Raw genomic sequence first — 14606 nt, 5'->3', positions numbered from 1 at the left:
TATCTTAGATGACCCCACCCTTACTTTGACGTGTTCTCCCTACCATGATAAAGGTGGAAAGATTTCATGTAATCCATGGACACCAGTGAAGATCACAAATCATTGAAGAAAAAAGGTTCAGAGCACTGTCCAGTGGGTCTAGATGACCCAACTCCCAATGGTAAAGTGCCTAGGATAGCACAAGGGTTATGATAAGATATGCCTTCATTGTCACTGTCTGCATGTGCAATGAGATTGAAACAGTCACAATATCAGTGCAAAAGAAGATACAATAAACAAGTCTTCCCAAAATATTATATGCAAAACATACATTTGTCTGGAATGTGCAAAAAGTCATTTGACAATAAAGAGGCTCAAATTGAGGAAATAAATACCAAAATGATTCCAAATTTTATAATTGCTTTAATTTTTTTAAAGGACAGACAATATTTCATATCATCCCTGCAGCTATTCTATATCTGAACCTCTGAGTTTATGATGGAAAAATTCATTTCCATGAATTTAGTTCTCATTCAAGGTTTGTGTTATTTACACATCCCAGTGTTTGGTCTAAGTCATCTTTCTAAGGGATTGATTTTCCCTTATGACTTTTTTAAATTCTCATTCAAATTTTTTTTATTTTAGATATATTTAATTTATCGTTAGTAACTACCTGATTGTTCTAATATTTAGCATATTGTAGATTCAGCAAATCACCACCGTAGTAACTATCCAGATTAAAATTAATTTATGAAGTGATATTTTTGCCACCACATACCACAAAACTTTCTAAGTAGCAAATGAAAACAATAAATATTTTTTAAAAACTTTCTTTTTTGGTTTCATATTTATTTTTGCTGTTTCAAAACCTTTTTTTTTTACTTTAACCCTTGTGTTATCTTAGATGACCCCACCCGTACATTGACGTGTTCTCCCTACCATGACAAAGGTGGATAAAGGTGGAAAGATTTCATGTAATCCATGGACACCAGTGAAGATCACAAATCATTGAGGAAAAAAGGTTCAGAGCACTGTCTAGTGGGTCTAGATGACCCGACTCCCAATGGTAAAGTGCCTAGGATAGCACAAAGGATAAAAAAAAAAATTTTCATCTGCAACACAAATGTTTTTACATGTGTTGTGTCTCATCTTGCTTTCTATGAAGTGATTTATGCCAACACATTGCAAACAAAACGCTGGAAAGGAAACTTGTAAACGCATAATCAAGAAAACTCAAGAAAGTAAGATGAGACACAACACGAGAAAACATTTGTACTGCAAACTTGAAAAATATTTTTTGAAAAAAAAAAAGGTTTTTCATATTTTCATTTGCTACTTAGGTTTTGTTTGCAGTATGTTGTCATATATATCACTTCATATTGACGACTAAATTTGGTTTATTTATTACACACGTTTGGTGTTAATGATCAATGAAACAAATTTTCTAACAGTTTCTGCATTCCATATCATATCTTGAAGTGTTGCATTCTGAAGATTGTCCAGAGACTAGGAGACCGTGTTTGTCCAAAGATGTTTTTACATGAAAAAAATCACTTTTTTCTTAATCTTTCTCTGACTCTTCTCCTCAAACTCTTGTTGTTCTGCTTAGTGAAACCTTTGCAAAATTCTAATAAAAGAGATCTACCTCATTTTCAGGTACATTGGGTTGCTGATTCTTCACTCCATCCCTCATCAACTATCTTCACTGTGAGCCAATAGATGAAGGTCTCACTTTCTTCACAGCCAATCATAATCAAATTCCTGCTTTTCAATTCATAGAATTTTGTTTATCTGCATTTCAGACATTTCGCCATCCCCTTCTCCTCCTGGCTCCTCGCTTCGGCGTTGTCCGGTCTTGACCACCATCAGCGTCTGGATTCTGGGGTCTCTTCTCTTGGTTTGAGGTCATTCCAAGTCATGCCACAGCTATCTGTGCTCAATTCCTGTTTCGCTATTAAATCTTTGAATCACACTTTTAGGATCCCTTCTTATTGAAATCATGTTTATGTAAATTACATCATTCTGTGCGGTTTCCGGACACAGTTATGGTTTTAGAAAAAATGCTTAAAACACTTAATTACCCTTTTTCCCTTAGATATTGGATTAAAGTTTAAGAACAGAGTGAATCAACTTTTTTTCTGAAACATACTACTTAAACCGAAACTCACTAGCAATCAACTACAGCCAAGTTGGTCTAATCAAGTAAAAGTTGTGTATTTTCACTTCTCAAATGCAGCTTTAGGACTCTTTTTTTACTGTATTTTTCCAGTTCTCCTGACTTTTTCCATCCATTTCATGTATTTTTTTTTTTTTTTTTGAGGTACAGACACCAACCCGGAGGCCTCCATGTTCTGCTCTGCTCCATCCCCACCTTACTCTGCAGTGACAGACAGACAGACAGAGCCTTGATTTCATCATAAGCTGCCTGAACCTCTTCTGCTTTAAAGCCTGGGATTTGCTTGTAGGGTCCTTCTGTTCTGTTGCAGAGCAGAACAGAGAGAGAAGCGCTCAGGCCTTAATCTATCAGGCGGCACAATGGATTCCTCTTTTCCTCCTGATTAAAGCCGAAGCAGGTTGCATTCACACTGATGAAAAGACGTTTTGAAAAATATGTCTAATTAGCACTTTTGTTTGGAACTCATGATGCCCACATAAGGAACATTAGTAGGGTGTAACGATTCATTTTAACGACGGTACATTTTAGTTTCCTAAAGTTCAGCCCTGTGTTGTTTTTCCACATCCAAATAACCCAAAGAGAAAATGGTTAGAACATTCTACCACTCTGTATGGTCACATGTCTTTGCAAAATTCAGTGTTTCTGAATTTTGTGTTTGTATTCAAATCATATTTTCCAATATCGACATAAACAGTTTATTTCATTTTGAAATTATTCTTTCTATAGGTCAATTCAATTAACAATTTGCCTCAGATAGATCCATCTGGTTGGATTGTAAGATTATTAATCTATTCCTTAGTTAATAGTTACACTCCTGAAAATGAGTAAAAACAAAACCTTTAATAAGTTCAATGCTCGCACTGATCATTTTATGCTCTATTTATGCCTAACAAAAGTTTCCTAGTTTCTGAAAATGTTAGTTATTTTTTTAATCTTATTCAGCATAAATTGCTTTCACTTATGTATGTGCATCTTTGCAAAAAAGAAATTCCTTTATTTGGATTAGTCTTTTATCATTTTAGTTGTTTTTATTTGTCTGTAGTTATCTGAAATCTTGCTTATTTAAATTGCAAAAAGCTGTTTATTTTTTTTTTTACATAATCATCCTTGATTGTCTGCAAATCCATTACATCATAGTACAATTTTTTGGCAAAGAAACCCTCCAGTTTTCAAGTCTCTCAACTACCTGTTATCAAACCATCCAATTTAAGCAGACAGCCTGTAGGGTGAGTGATGTAGCACTCCACCTGGAGAGCAATATAGTTAGTACGTGTAAGATCTCTAAGAAGAGAAGATGCATTGATCCTTCCCAGCCACAGCCTGAGTGCTGCATCTCCACAGGGGGCACTGCAGCGTGAGGAGGGAGGGCTTGGTCATTCTTGTTGCCTGGAATCGTGCAAGCAGAGTCTAGGGCAGAGCTTTAATCTCCACTAATCGTTTCTTAATACTTGCATCCCCGTCCCTCCATCCCTGCATGCATGTTACACCCACTCACACACTCTGCACATATGGGCAAAGTGCTTGTAGTCTTGCTCTGACAAGACGTAATCTCCCACCCCCTCCTCTGCTCGTGGGGTTGGGCTGCAAGTTGCAGAAGCATCCCTGTTGAACAAGATGTCATTTTAATAAACGATGTTTGTTAGACTTTGATGACGTGTGGAAAAGCCTAAATGTAATACGATAAAACGCAGCCTCATTGCCAACAAAGCTGCTTCTTGCTAAATGCAGTATAATAGTCCCATAATGGCCCCCTAACCTTCCCAACTCACACCTCTGTCCACCTCCAGTCCAGACACTGCGTAAGAACGAAGGTAATCTCATTTCACTAATGCTCTGTAGCTTGCATTAGAACACAGGCAGAGCACTGTCTCAGGTCAACTCTATCCACCCAGGAAACAGTGTGTGTGTGAGAGAAAGGGGCAAGGATGGTGGTGGTGACGGTGGGGGCTGTGGGATAGAGCGTGCACGCAAAAATGCAGTGTAACTTGAGCTGCTCAGCCCATCTGGAGAAGGTCTCGCATTGACAAGGGTTATCCCACAATGCACTTTGCTGCTGCAGAAAAGAAAAAAAAAGATCGTTAGAGGGAACTTGACACAGATGCAGTCTTTTTTTTTTGTTTTTTTTAATTAAAATGTTTATTTGCATCACAGATGGGAGACTTCAATAAACAATAAGGCAATCCAGACGTTAGTCAGCAGGTGTCCGTGAACAAACGAAACAAAATGAGAGCCTGTCAAACCACGGGACATGTTCTGTAACATGAGCCATAGGTATCAGCTGTTTGGTGGGCTTCAGCTAAAAGAGATTGTAGAAAAATATCATAGCATTTAAATGGCAAATCTACACAAAAGCCCCTTTCAAAAGTCCATTGATGACGTCCGTATAGATAAACCAGCTATCAGGCTATTGACAATACAAATCATAATAGCCAAATCTAAAGTGTAGGCTATAAAGCAGGGTTTATGCAAAGGCAGATAAAGAGGTTTTAATCCTCAGATCCCCCTGTCACCTACATTAGCAGACCCTGACCCAGATATATGAAGCTCAGAGTGTAGCAGCTTTTTGAGCCAAACTGTCAATTCACCACTGGAGTGAACCGTCATCTGAGAAAGAATATTTTGCTCTCAAGCTTTTTTTTTTTTTTTTACTTTAGGTTAAAGAGGCAAAAAAAGGCAGCATTGAAAGAGAGCAGTAAGACGACACCATGAGCTTTGCCAATTATGCCACGGTACTAGTAGAGCAGCCCCCCTGATGTTTGGCTGCAGGCGGAATAGCTGGACATCTGTGCATGAAGTCCACCACAGCATCCGTGGTGCTGCAAAGCAGCAGCCCCTCAATCGAAGCCTGCTTCCCAGTGCTGAAGGAAACACTGACTCATGAGTTACAAGAGTCCATTATTGTTATAGCATTATCAGCATGGAACAAACTACAGGCCGCTTTCTCCCATTAGAGAATGACGATGGGGCGTCTTCATTATTAATGGCTCAGCTGATGTCTTTTTTTTTTCCAATGACATTAGATATTCTAGCCCACATTAGCAAAAATTTGATTGTGGTGAAATGCCCGTTTTGGTGAAAGCTGGGGAGGGGGGCAATGGGGAAAACGGACAAAGATAACCTTTTAAAATGAGCTTAACACCATTTAAAACCGTCTCACACGACGATAGAAAAAGTGTTTGATGAGCAATTTTCTCGTGGAATCGTGTTTTATTTTCCATGAAGCATTAATTTTAGTCAGTAGAGTGAACATGAAAGAGGGGGTTCATCTAAAAAAATTCAGTAAGTATATTCAGTGAGTAACCTTACTTGTTCTCCACAGACTAAACAGGTAATTTGCAACTAAGAGGCCATCTGGAAATGAGATTTACAGTAAATACAATCAACTTGGCCGTAAAGATGCTGCAGTTGAGTTACACAATTTTTCCTGATATTGCTTGTTCTGTTCTTTTAATTAAAGGTAATGAACAACTTGGGAAGTTGTAACTGTCTTTATACCATGGTCCGGTTGAATACTCGATTCTGATTGGCTGCTGGGTATGCGTTAAAACCTGATAACCGCACGGTGAAAAAAGAAGTTCCGGTCGGCTAGCTTAAATGATTTGTATCACTGCGCCGGCTTCTGTAAAACAACCTTTTGCTTCATCATCGGGGCAAAAACAAGCGGTAAGCGATTAACTTTCCCTCTGAATTGATGCTTTATTCAACCCATCGGGACGATCAGCATATATATATCGCCGAATCTTAACTGCAGCGGTGGTGCTGCGCGATCGCGCCGCATCACGTAACATATAGTACGCTGTTTATGAGAAAAGTGATACAAATCGGAAAAAAAACAAGAATTAAGGACTAAAACCTGGTTAATATGTATTGCTTTTGTAAGTGACCATGGTATAAGCGGGTTAATGGCCTTCGAAGTGTGCGGTTACTACTTTTTAACGCACTTCGCGGAAGCAACCGTCCGACGCGAAGGCTTCCACGGCGTGCGTTAAAAAGTAGTAACCGCACACTTCGTCGGCCATTAACCCTTACGTAACCCTTGTGCTATCCTAGGCACTTTAATGTTGGGAGTTGGGTCATCTAGACCCACTAGACAGTGCGCTGAACCTTTTTTCTTCAGTGATTTGTGATCTTCACTGGTGTCCATGGATTAAATGAAATCTTTCCACCTTTATCCACCTTTGTCATGATAGGGAGAACACGTCAATGTAAGGGTGGGGTCATAGGATAGCACAAGGGTTAAAGACGCACTCCAATGAAAATCGTTTTTTTAGCATGTTCTTGTGGTAGACATTTATTAAGAAAATGAAGTTTAAAATTGCATTTCTGACTTTATCTTTATTCAAATCGTGAATCAGGAGTAGAGGAAAAAAAAGGCAGTGGGAAAAAGCATATTTGTGACGTGGAAAATATGCCAGGCAGCCACAAGCTTCCTGGTTTGAGCTCTCAGCAACGGCAAAGAGGAGAGGGGGTGGGGTTGCTCCGCACCAATGGTCCTGCCCACAATTCAGAGGCAATTTTTGACCTAGAAAATGACAGTTTTTTGGGGGGGGCTAAACACTGCATAATCATAATTAAAATTCTACTGAGAACACTTTAAAAATAGCTCAAAGGATGATCGGAGTGGGACTTTAAATGATATTCCTATAATGTTTGACCCAGATCTGACCCAGACACCCTTCAGAGAGTCTTTGGAGCTCTGAGGCTGTGGTGTGCAGAGGAGGAACAGTGACTCACCGCGCCCTACACCACCATCAGCCACTCACTGACAGACTTGAAATGCTCTTCACATATTTCTCTGCTTAAAGCTAACGGGCTGGTTCAGTCTGTTGGACACTCTCAAGCAGTAGTTGGCAAGTCTAGAACCACCGGATCCATCTACCTCACCAGTGTGAGTTCTACCATTGCCAAACACCACTAGAGAACCAAAGGGTTACCTCCTGCATGAGTCAAATGTGGAGAGCTTCGTAGGAAAGGCTGGCTTCATCAGCGCACCTCCTCCTGAGGTTGCAAATTTTTAGCAAATTGAAATAAAAAATCAAAAAAGAAAAAAAAAAAAAATCACAAAATTACATCCAGTTGTGAAACAATAGGAACATTTAAGGTTCAATTGCTACGTGAAGGTGATGGAAGTCTGTCTTTTCCTATATTGGCACTACACATAATTGCTCAAAGTATATATACAGAAGCAAAAATGTGCTAGTGCCAAAATAGGCAAAGAAGAGGACAGGCCTTTGGATGTTGAAAATGTGAGGATATGTTTAAAAAAAAAGTAAAGATTTAGAAGTACACAGCACATGCAGCTGCGCCAGAGTCAATACATTGTACTTTCCCCATCCTCAGGCCAAGCAGACAGTAAGGCACTAAGGATGGACGGTCATCATCAAGTGGTTCTTTCTCTGCTCTGTTTATGGCCCTATGGTAATTCACTGATAGTGAGCTCTCACAGTGAATTCTACCAGTGCCATACACAGAACAGGAGTCATTTTCCGCCCAACACACAGACCAGCCGCCGGTCGGCCTGCGATGGCAATCCGGTGAAAAAAGAGCTACAAAAAGTACCGTAGTCAGGATGGAGCAGAAAATAAACAGCCTGGAGGAGAAATAGTGACAGCGGGAATTCAGAACAAGTGATGGAATGATGTCAAATAGGAAGTGGAATACCACGGCCTATGGTGCGTCCACAGTGTTGCCTTGACACAGCTTAACTCAGGATGTGCTGCACTGCAGAGGATTGATCCTCACATTGGGTAACAGGTCAAAGACTACTGTGCCTCGACTAAATATAAGTCCAGTCAAGCCCGTAACCGTTCACTGCTAATCACTAGTGTTGCCATTTATGGATTTCCAGGAAGGGACAGTTTGTTTTGAAAGCAATTCACCCAATTAGGCAGTAATTGCACAGTTAGATGTAAATTTAGAGTGATAAATCCATATAAAGGGGAACTTTAAGGGTTATGCAAACTGTCTCTCCCATAAAACAGTCAAACTATCATAAAGACTTGGCATGTTTCTTGTTTTAGACCAAATAAACCACCAATTGTTAACAAAAACTCACATTTTCACCAGAAAGCTTAAAATAAACTGTTAAAAAAAAAAGAAAAAGATTGAGCTTTCCTTCCTTTGTTTTTTTCCAGTTGCCTTTCAAAATAAATCTTTCATTCAATTAAACCTGCACTCTTCCACAATAAATAAAAGTTATTTACTTCCATTCTTTTATGTATTTTAACGTTAAAAAGGAACAGACAAATTTGCAGGTTTTGCCTTCTAATCTACATTAACCATATTAGGAAGCGAACCTTTAAAGTTGGAGCCAGATGCGCAGCGTGACAGCTCAACTATACAGCATAAAATGTCTCCAGAATCAGCATGCAAAAGGTTTTGTTTTATTTAAAGTGAAATTTCCCAGCACTCTCTTTGAATTTTAGGTCAAACTAAATCATAAAGACCCACAGCATCTGTGACATAACCTTAAATCCCTTTCCTGACCTTGAATGTATTGTCAAAAGCATAGCCTGCATTGCAGATAATCCGTATGAGAGAGGCAAGCCGCCCTTAGCTCTGTCCTGCCGGGGGCCCAGACGCCCCACCCTTGGTTCAGCCATTAGCTCCCTTACTGAGGGGCCTGCAGTCCATGGAGCTTCCATTGATTCCAGCGATCAAACCATGCACTAAGTGATTCCTCAGACGCCCAAATGGCTCCCTGAGTAAGACTCCCATTGCCATTTCCTGGAGTAATCAATACCACTAAAAAGCCAAGTCAGACAAAAAAGTATCCTTTAAAGATTTGTCTGTGTTTTTTTTTTTAACTTAACTAATTAAAAACAATATTTGTGTCTTTTAAACAACATTTAATTTATAGATCTAGAGAATATAGGTGGAAACTTGTCATATAAAAAAGGATGCATAAAGCACAAAAGCATGAATCATTTTGTTTTATTTTGAAATGTATGCCCATCTTTAAATATTTAAATGCAGACGGGCACTTAAATTAAGCTATAGAAAATGATAGGATTTGGTGGGGAAATCACACATTTCTTTCATCTATGACTGTAAATGTAAATAAATAAGCTTTTTCTGAACAAGAACATTTATAAACTGGGCATCCCAACTGGAATTTAGCAAGAGAAAAACAATGAAAGGCTTCCTTTAGGTGAACTTGGAGATGCGTGCTCTAAATCCCATAAGCCTTCAATTGCATAGTTTACAACTCCACGGTTTTTTCTGGGGAATTTAACCTGCAGCCACGTCCAACCTCATCCAAAATTCAACGTCTAACCATACATGATCCTTAATAAAAACATTTTAGTAGAGAACAGGAAAAAAGCAATATTCTTAGACACACGTGCAAATAATTTGGGAGTATTTTAGAAGTTTGGATATTCCTAATATATTTAAGAATATATAGAAGTTGTTAAATAAACTAAGATGAACATTAAACTTTGACATTGCATCCTTTGGCATTTTACGCACGGAAAAAAACCCGCAGGTGCAATCAGATTAGGACTACATAAACGACAACAATGAGGCATTCATGAAAACTACAACAAACCACTGTTTCATTTATTCTAGAGAAATTGAAAACACGTGGATTTTCCAAACAGGAATATTGTAAGGCATTAATCAAGAGAAAAATGTTTTTTTAAAGGGGAAAAAAAATAATTACAGCAATATTTAATTTAGGAAAATGCAATGTAAAATTGTTAAATACAATCAGAAATATTTGTGCCTTTGGTTATTTTGGTATTTTTCATCTTCAGTGGACTTTTAGTCCTAACATTATTGATCTGGGGGGAGGGTTCTGCCTTAAATCTAAATGATAAAATGTAACTGCATACCTTTTCTCAGAGTCCGTCGTGCGTCACCACCGAGCCCGCAGTCTGCGCTGAAGTCGGACCCCTCTGCGCGCACATTTTCTCTTCCTAACCTATCATTATCAGTTCGAGCTTTTCCGCTATCAGTGTCGTGGGGGCGACTGGAGACCCGGTCCGCGCTGGTCCGCCGCAGCAGAATTACAATGAAACAAAAGAAATCCAAGCGGAGTCCTGAACTTCCTGAGTATCAAATGTCAATTGGAGTCCTGCTCACCTCCTCTCCTCTGTCTGCTCGCCTCTCTCCTGCGCTTCCCTCTCCCTCCAAAACAGCCTCCTCCCTCTTTACCTGGGCGTCCTCCACTCAGGGCGCACTCACGCCAACAAAAGGTGCTCTGCGGCGCACATTTCAAACGGCGCAGGAGTGCGCCACACAAAAAGATCCGCCTCTGCACCTTTCTTCTCATCTTTATCTGAAGGGTTATTGTTGTTTTTTGTGTCCATGCAACGCCTGCGCCACACAAGAGTTTAAGTTGGACTTAAAAAAAAAACACACAGTTGGAACTTTTCCATCCGCTTTTAATTTGACTTCATGTGACACCATCTTCAGTTAAAATACCTCCGAAAATTGTCAAAAAATCAGTAAATCCGTCCTATCTTTTTTCTTTGTTTCCTAAAAACTAAACAAACCATGATCCACCTTTTGGGTTTTCATCTCTAAACCCTGAATGTGGAGCCATTTTTCAAAGCAGAGCTGTCGCAGCTTGAGCAGATCAGGATGGGTTTTGTCTCTCCGGATTAAACGCTTTCCTGACAAAATCATTTGGACCAAACCCCCAACCCCCTCTCCTGAGCCTCTCAGACCGGGAATTTGGAATTTCTTTTCTTTCTTGTCTTATTTTTCAATTTCAACATCAGGAGTCTCCATGCTGATTTTGTTTAGGTTTTTTTCTCTAACCAAAGTGGATCAAAAGGCACAAAATGTTTCATTTTATGCTTATATTTAAAGGGAGGATCTTCACAATTTTATCCGGATCTTATTTTTTCATTCGAAGAAAAAAAAAAAGAAATTTATACAATTTTTGGATTCAAATAGCTAAGGCATGTGCACTATTCAAACCATTATTCAAACCACCCCTTGTATTAAACGTTTTTATTTGCCTTTTTAAACGTTTACAGGCCTAATGTTTGAGGTGAGGCCTTAAGGCCTTTAAAATCAGTACTATTGTTAATTAGCTTTTTTTTCTCCATGAAGACTATAGATGAAGGCAAAATAGGAAATTGTGGATTACACAGAATATTTGTTCTGCAGACTATAAAATAGAAAATCAAGTAATGAACAATATTCAGACATTATAGCATCATTCAGTGGCGCATGCGTGTTTAGTTCAGTCGTTCTTGGGTTGCGATGCTGCAAGATCAAATGACCACCTCCAGATGGCCAATCCGGCCCTGCGGTTAAACTTCTCTCTGACTGGTCCTCCTCTTCTGATTGCGCAACACTTCCTGTCTGAGGACAGCTACAAAATCAAGTGCCTTAGCTGTGACTCTAAATCTAGGATTATCATTTTTACGCGTCACATAACAGGCCTTTTCAGATTGGTCACAAAATAAAAAACAAAAAAAGACAAAAATTCTAATCATACAACCTTGAGATGATGCTTTGGGTCCTGACAGGAGAAGCAATACCCCTCGGCCTTTGCTGGGGCCCATGCTCCTCATCCTCATCCACATCCAGCCTTAAGGATGCCGTGCTGAAGTGTGCCCCTATTATGCGCCAAGTTGGCCTAATATATATGCTGTGAGTGCTGCCAGCGCTTCTCTCCGATGGCCAGTCAGAGTCCATTTACCTGCTGTTGAGGGTTACGCACATACCTGGGTAGACAAAACTCCTCTAATATTTAGGAGGGATGGAGCTGGCTTTGGTTTCACTCTATTCAGAGTGAATAGCGACGGTGAAATTAATCCCCGCCGCTGCCGCTGGTGCTGCATGATGGAGAGCAGGAGCGCGCAGCTCTCCAAACCTCGGCGTGGTTTCCACCTGCTGAAACCAGAGCCGCGCCGTTGCCTGCGTGAGTCAGGGGCGTGCACGGGGAGATGAGTACACCTCGATGAATATTTTAAAAAACTCATTTGGTCTTGTCGTGCTGTGATGCCAGATCGGGAGGGATCAGATGGACAGAGCAGTGCGCTTTGTGACGCGCCTCTCCTGCGGGGACAGGGGTCAAATAATCACTTTACGCAATTTAGATAAATGTTTTTTCTGAAAATAATATTTCATCAAGTTAATTAAATTTACTATTACATAATTTAACAAATAATTTTACACCAAAACCCCAGATTTTGGCAACAAAAAAAAACAGTTATTTTTGTAGAAAGTAAAGAAGCAAATTAAAAATTACATTTTAAATTCTTACACTGTTTATGAATAATTTTCCTAAACGTCAAAACATCTTAAATCATCTTAAAATTTTAGTATTAGTAGACCAATTTATAAGAAATAAAATAAAATGTTTTAAAAACCTCTAAAAAATTGCATCCTTTTTTTTCTTTCCAGAAAAGGTGTTGGACTTGTTCAAACATCCCTATTATACATTTCATCACAACATGATTTTGGAAAATGGGATACTAGTGTAGTAAACATGGCTGAAAAATGAAAAGAAAATCTGGTTAGAGATGAACCCTGTCTTTTCCTGAGTGTTCTTTTGAGAGTCACTATCTGACGGCTGTTGCTGGGATGTCATCCATCTGTCACACGTTTTTATGTATCCTCCACCTTTTGATGAAGGCCCTGCTGGGCCAGAGAGGCGATTGCTGTCTGAAGGTGGAGGCAGGTGAGAGCAAGTTGACCAGTGGTTCATTTATTAGTAAAGAGCCAGGGGTTGGTGAGCTGCTGTAGCTACTATCGCACCCCCCTGACTCGGGCTCTAAAACAGAGCTTGTAACCAGAGAGCACTGTCATCCAACACTGATCCGAGGCATCCAACACTGAATGCTGGGGATGTGAACCTGACCGGCATTCAGCAGAAACATCTCTGTTTACAGGAGATGCTTTAATAATTTGATTTAATTTGTAGCAGTCAGCAGCGGAGAGGTTTTTTGACATAATTGCTGAACACTTTGTTCAGGAAAAAGCTGATGGATCAAACCTCCAGCAGCAGACAGCTCATGAGTATATAAAGGCCACATCGGACCAGAACACCTGACCATCTTGCTTCAGCACGGACCAATCACACAGCTGGCAAATGGCTTTGGCATTACGTCATGGAGGCCTGCAGTTTGTCTTGACCAACGCACTGCGGATAAAACAGAAGCTTTAAATATTTCATTGAGCATCTCAGGTTACTGGACTTCTGGAGGTCAGGGCTGCAAAGAGACCGCCTCGTCCTCTCCACCCTTCAATTCCCCATCCTCCTCTGATGCAGAAGAGGAGAGGGCACCCGAAAAAGAAGAAGGAATGGGATTTGGAAAGTATTGATGGACAAAAAAGGTTGTTCAACTAGCAGACGTTTTCAAAAATATATACTTTCAGCAGGAAAAACTGTGAACCACACCTGCATATGTCGATCATGGCCGGATATAGGCATGCTGTAGATGCTGCAACTACCCCCTCAAAAGTAAAGAAATAAAAATAATAAACAAAAAAAAAAAAACCACTAAAAATAAAATAAAAGACAATAAAATAAGGATATATGGATAGAAAGTGGAAAAATGGAAAGACAGACAAGAAAAGTAGAAAAAGCTTCTCCATGCTGAGAGCTCCCTGTTTACATGTTCTTCCACAAGCCAAAGAAAAAAAATCTAAATATCCCAAAATCTAAAAATTTTACCTAAATTCTACCTGCACCCTATAGTGTGGCTGGCTATGTCCAGGCCTCATGTTGATGCTCTTGGTTGTAAAGGTGCTTTGCAGGAGAGCAGGCTGCAGTTTTCAGTCTGCAACATAAGATTTGGAGGAGAGAAAAAAGGCTGCATGATGAAAAAGATTTGAGGTAATTGAGTGCAATCTTATGCTTTCGACATGGACTAAAGATAATTACAAAATATTATAAGATCAGCTGACCAACATCGCATTGCAGAGTTTGTGTTGCTGCACTGAAGCAGTAATAAAGGCAAACAGGAAGAGAGAGCTGATGGATGCGTGACAGAATACATTTTTCAGAGAGAGGATTAAACAGCCTTATGTCACCAGCATTTATTTCCCCTTGCTGTGATCAGACAAAAGGGAAGGTTTCAGCTGGGACCATGAGGAGGAAGGGGAGCGCCCCCATCTGGCCCATAAGCAGAATTTATCCCTAAATGTTAGGAAAGAAAGAAAAAGCAGAATTTAATGTTTTCTCAGACACTAAAGAGCTTTGTTACAGTTTTTTTGCTAAAAGATTTCTTAAATCTATAAACTGAAGCAGACCATTGAGGTCCAGATTTCTCATTACAATAGGAACAAACTAATTTAAGCAGCAAAAAGCTCAAAGTAGCTTGATATTTATGCTTAAAGGGTAAAATGCAGAGCTGCGCTTTTTAGTTTGCTCTTCGTTCCCTCTTTTTCTGGGTAAAAAACCTGAGCATGAATGTGAATCTCGGGTTTCACGGGACCCAGTGACCATCCACACACAGGACCTTTTGTACGAGCTGCTGAGACGATG

The 14606-nt window shown here is 39.7% G+C and overlaps 2 non-coding genes across 2 annotated transcripts; both read right to left on the bottom strand.

The window, feature by feature from the left end:
- Positions 1-6981: 6981 nt before the first annotated feature.
- On the bottom strand, positions 6982-7082 carry mir182 (microRNA mir-182). The gene has a single exon (NR_107213.1). It is a non-coding gene; the product is annotated as a microRNA mir-182 (primary transcript).
- Positions 7083-7546: 464 nt separating this feature from the next.
- On the bottom strand, positions 7547-7637 carry mir183-2 (microRNA mir-183-2). The gene has a single exon (NR_107212.1). It is a non-coding gene; the product is annotated as a microRNA mir-183-2 (primary transcript).
- Positions 7638-14606: the final 6969 nt, after the last annotated feature.

Source organism: Oryzias latipes, chromosome 23, assembly GCF_053564925.1.
Source record: "Oryzias latipes strain Hd-rR chromosome 23, Olatipes_Hd-rR_3.1".
Classification (NCBI taxonomy): domain Eukaryota; kingdom Metazoa; phylum Chordata; class Actinopteri; order Beloniformes; family Adrianichthyidae; genus Oryzias; species Oryzias latipes.
This window is presented reverse-complemented; position numbering and strand designations above follow the sequence as displayed.